Source organism: Triticum dicoccoides, chromosome 1A, assembly GCF_002162155.2.
Source record: "Triticum dicoccoides isolate Atlit2015 ecotype Zavitan chromosome 1A, WEW_v2.0, whole genome shotgun sequence".
Taxonomy (NCBI): domain Eukaryota; kingdom Viridiplantae; phylum Streptophyta; class Magnoliopsida; order Poales; family Poaceae; genus Triticum; species Triticum dicoccoides.
In genome coordinates, this window is record NC_041380.1 from 499,061,943 (window position 1) to 499,067,073 (window position 5,131).

Consider the following 5,131-nt stretch of genomic DNA (forward strand, 5'->3'; position numbering starts at 1 on the left):
TCTCTAAATGGGAAGGTCCTTACGTTATCGAGGAGGTCTATCGTTCCGGTGCCATAAAAATCAACAACTTCAAAGGCACAAATCCGAAGGTGGTGAACGGTCAAAGAATTAAACATTATATCTCAGGTAATCCTATAAATGTTGAAATCAATGTTATTGTGACAACCTGATTTTTGGCCCTTTCTTTTTCTGTTGTTTTTCTGAGGATTTTGCTTGAGTTTTCTTTTTCCGTGGCTTTGTGGTCTGGAAACCAAAGAAGATGCCCTCTTCTTTGCTTCCAGAGTGGCTTGTCATTCCCAAATCCTTCCCTAGACCCTGTCATTTTCATCCTAGCCCAAATCTCAATATTCTTTTATTTGGCAATATTCCCTTTCTATTAAAGGAATAACCCAAATTGCCCTAGATTGTGAAGCAACCTATATTTCTATTACTCCTAAAATTCCCAAATAATTCTCATAAATTGTTTGGGTCATATATTTCACAAATATGGCAAAATATTTCATTTGTCATGTTTATCATCATGCCAAATAATTCATTTCCTATTCTTCCCTAAATGGCACATTGTGAAGCAAGTGCCATTTATATTTTCCCAATTGACCTCAAACTCCTTGGACACCTTTTCTTGTCCATATCATTGCCACATGCCAAGGTGCAACCTCATTTGCCTAGTAATTATTTAATTATGATTTTCCAAAGTTCGTGTCTGAGGGAACTAGTTGTGAAGGAAGTACAAGCTAGGCATTTCCAAATGAGTTGAAATTTTGCATTGCCCTTCCTATAACCAAATCATCACCCTCCACCAAAGTAGATCTCATGTCATGCCTCCATGTGAGCTCACCATCAATTCTTTGATTCTGTCCAAAATTTCAGTTTGTGAAGCAAGTATATTATATCTTGCTCCATTATGGCTGCCAATTTTTGTAGGCCTTCTATTACCCATATAACCTACCTCCACCCATTTTGGGCATGTTTCATCAAGACATTATTTCTGTAGAATTTTTGCAAGTTTCTGGACAGAAATGATGTCTGTGAAGCAAGTACCATTTTGGATTTCCCATTTGGTATGAGATTTCTACAGCATCTTTATATGTCCATATCATGAGGATTTGCCAAGTTGCATCACATTCCATAACTCCATGTAAGAGCATCATCCCGATCTTCATTTTGGACCAGATTACTTAGTTGTAAAGCAACTATATTAATTAGTGGTCCAATTCTTCTCAAAATTACCAGGATGTAAGTCCTTCTTACCCTGAATCTACCAGGCAACTCCATTTGACCCAATCCCTCTCCTGTGGTTTAGCAGTACACGATCAAGTTTACTGCATTAAACTTCAGACCTCATTTACCTTTTAACCAGGGCAGTGTTCATCGATCTACCACCTCAGTTACCACTTAACCAGGAGGGACTTAACCCTAGACAACAATTTACAACCCATTTCTACCACTACACGCCGTTGCACATGGTGACCGCGACAATGGTGTGTATGTGCACGCGCTCTATGTGTAGTGCGCGCGTCCAGTGGCTGTTTGTGCTGGACCCCTTCCTCCTCTCGGCGTCTTCGAGGTCGTGAACCTGTCCAACAGCTGGCCCGCGTCGTCGCCGTCCTCCTAGAGACATCTCCCCCTCCGTCAGCGCTCGTCGCCGCGTGCCCACGGGCGTATCGTGGCCGACCAAGCATTAATGGCACCGTGGCCATTTCCCCTCTTGTCCTCGAGCTCCGCTCGTCTCCGTGACCTCTGCGGCTCGTCTGTTGCCTTCGCCGTCGCCTTCCATGAGCTCATGCGCGAGCACACGCGTCCGCGGCGCCAGCCGCGTGTCCACGGTGATGCCAAATCGGCCTCCTCGTGCCCCGCCTATATATAGGCCTCCCCCGAGCCGTTCGAGCACACCACTGGCCTCCCCACACTCCACTGCCCCTCCCCATCCACTTGCCCAAGCTTCTCAAGCTCCCTGTGCCCTCCATGGCCGCCATGGCCGCCTCGGGTCTCCTCTCGAATTGGCTCGATACCGACTCTCTGAAGGAAATATGCCCTAGAGGTAATAATAAAGTTATTATTTATTTCCTTATATCATGATAAATGTTTATTATTCATGCTATAATTGTATTAACCGGAAACATAATACATGTGTGAATACATAGACAAACAGAGTGTCACTAGTATGCCTCTACTTGACTAGCTCGTTAATCAAAGATGGTTATGTTTCCTAACCATGAACAATGAGTTGTTATTTGATTAACGGGATCACATCATTAGTTGAATGATCTGATTGACATGACCCATTCCATTAGCTTAGCACCCGATCGTTTAGTATGTTGCTATTGCTTTCTTCATGACTTATACATGTTCCTATGACTATGAGATTATGCAACTCCCGTTTGCCGGAGGAACACTTTGGGTGCTACCAAACGTCACAACGTAACTGGGTGATTATAAAGGAGCATTACAGGTGTCTCCAAAGGTAGATGTTGGGTTGGCGTATTTTGAGATTAGGATTTGTCACTCCGATTGTCGGAGAGGTATCTCTGGGCCCTCTCGGTAATGCACATCACATAAGCCTTGCAAGCATTGCAAGTAATGAGTTAGTTGCGAGATGATGTATTACGGAACGAGTAAAGAGACTTGCCGGTAACGAGATTGAACTAGGTATTGGATACCGATGATCGAATCTCGGGCAAGTGACATACCGATGACAAAGGGAACAACGTATGTTATGCGGTCTGACCGATAAAGATCTTCGTAGAATATGTAGGAGCCAATATGGGCATCCAGGTCCCGCTATTGGTTATTGACCGGAGACGTGTCTCAGTCATGTCTACATTGTTCTCGAACCGTAGGGTCCGCACGCTTAAGGTTTCGATGACAGTTATATTATGAGTTTATGAGTTTTGATGTACCAAAGGAGTTCGGAGTCCCAGATGAGATCGGGGACATGACGAGGAGTCTCGAAATGGGCGAGACGTAAAAATCGATATATTGGACGACTATATTCGGACATCGGAAAGGTTCCGAGTGATCCGAGTATTTTTCGGAGTACCGGAGAGTTACGGGAATTCGCCGGGGAGTATATGGGCCTTATTGGGCTTTAGGGGAAAGAGATAGGAGAGGTTGGGCGCCCCCCCAAGGCCTATTCCGAATTGGACTAGGGGGAAGGGCTGCGCCCCCTCCTTCCTTCTCTCCTCTTTTCCCTTGCCTTGACTCCTACTCCTAATACATGGAAGGACTCCTAGTTGGACTAGGAAAGGGGGAATCCTACTCCCGGTGGGAGTAGGACTCCCTAGGGCTGCCATAGAGAGGGCCGGCCCTCCCCTCCTCCACTCCTTTATATACGGGAGCAGGGGGCACCCCATGGACACAGAAGTTGATCCTCGTGATCGTTCCTTAGCCGTGTGCGGTGCCCCCCTCCACCATATTCCACCTCGGTCATATCATAGCGGTGCTTAGGCGAAGCCCTGCGACGGTAGAACATCAAGATCGTCACCACGCCGTCGTGCTGACGGAACTCCTCCCCAAAGCTTTGCTGGATCGGAGCCCGGGGATCGTCATCGAGCTGTACGTGTGCTAAGAACTCAGAGGTGCCGGAGTAACGGTGCTTGGATCGGTCGGATCGGGAAGATGTACGACTACTTCCTCTACGTTGTGTCAATGCTTCCGTTGTTGATCTACAAGGGTACGTAGATCATACTCTCCCCTCTCGCTGCTATGCATCACCATGAACTTGCGTGTGCGTAGGAAAATTTTTGAAATTACGATGTTCCCCAACACTCTCCCCCTCCTTTCTATAGCCACCAGAGGCCTCCCCACTACCCACCTAGCCTCCCCATCCCCTCGCCTAGTCGCCGGAGTAGGCGTGATCATGCTTCCCTAGGATCGGCCACCGCCCGGTTCTCTGTTACCGCGGACACCTCGTGCTCTAGCCCTCCCCGGCGCTGTCCAACCCTATGGATGGATGCGCCGCTCCTTCCCGAGCACGCCAGTGTGCAGAACTCCATGAGAGGTGGCCGGAGCCGCCGGAACCATCGTCGGAGCCCCGCCTCCGTCCTCTGCTGTGGCGGGTGCCACGACCTTTCCCCTTGATCCCTGCTGGTCCCCTCGGGTGCAGCGTCTCACGGCAGGCCCTCCGGTGGTCCGAGATCCGCCGGAGCTGGCCGGAGTCGCCGGAGCCAGACGCCGGCCGAGCCCAGCCCCACCTCTCCTCTGTTCTTCGTCGGGCGCGAGGAAGAAGCCAGGCAAGCAGAGAGAGAGGAGGAGATGGATAAGGTGGACCCCACCTGGCAGCCACTCAGGCGCTGACCCGCCCGATCCATCTGGATAAGTGACGGGCCCCGCAGCCCGTGGGACCCGCACATCAGCGACCCGCGTGCCTGGCCCCGCCCCTGCTGACTGGATTAAGTGGAGGCGTACTCGGTCGAGTACGTTTTCACCTTCGGGAAAGCATAGTTTCCCTCTGTTTAGGCCAGAGTGCGTTTTCCTTTTCAGAAAGCGTATTTTCTAACTTTGCGCTTCTGCCTTATCCACCCAGGGACTTGTTTGTGATGATATTTTTGCAGAAAAGTCCCTAAACTTCAACCCTTCATATCTTTTTAACCACAACTCCAAATGAGGTGATTGCAAAGCCCATTTCTTCATCTCGTCGAGCCCGTTCTGTTGGTTTCATTTTCACTATGGTTTAACACTGTGAAAATGACCTTTTTCCCTTGCACGTAAACAGCCCCTCCGAGAGAGAACCGTTTCCGGCAAATCTTTTCGCGGCTTCACCGTACTTCTTGCCGGTGCCATCTTCACCCCCAGGCAAGCCACAATACCCACTTGCACGATAGTCATGCAGTAGCCATGGTTTTCAACTTGAATATTTATTAAATGATTGCTTGTTTAAAATATGGTTATCGTTGTTTCGGAAATGCTTCTGGGATTGTGCTTACTTGTTTGCTATGTTGTTATGCACCTGGTTATCATGCCCTGCTAGTTGCAAGTATTACTTTCATATTGCCATGCTTGATAGTAGTACATGTTGGGTTGGTCATGCTCTTCGGTGCATGACTAACGTCGGTTACCGAGTACTGTTAATAGGCATTGTTCCATTGCTGTTAGTTGGCTAAGTGTTACTCGGTGATGTTATTGATAAGTT

The 5,131-nt window shown here is 48.4% G+C and overlaps 1 long non-coding RNA gene across 1 annotated transcript; it reads left to right on the top strand.

The window, feature by feature from the left end:
* Window positions 1-4,156: 4,156 nt before the first annotated feature.
* LOC119308018 lies at window positions 4,157-4,676 on the top strand. Its single transcript, XR_005149756.1, has 2 exons — window positions 4,157-4,415; window positions 4,526-4,676. It is a non-coding gene; the product is annotated as an uncharacterized LOC119308018 (long non-coding RNA).
* The last annotated feature ends 455 nt before the right edge of the window (window positions 4,677-5,131 follow it).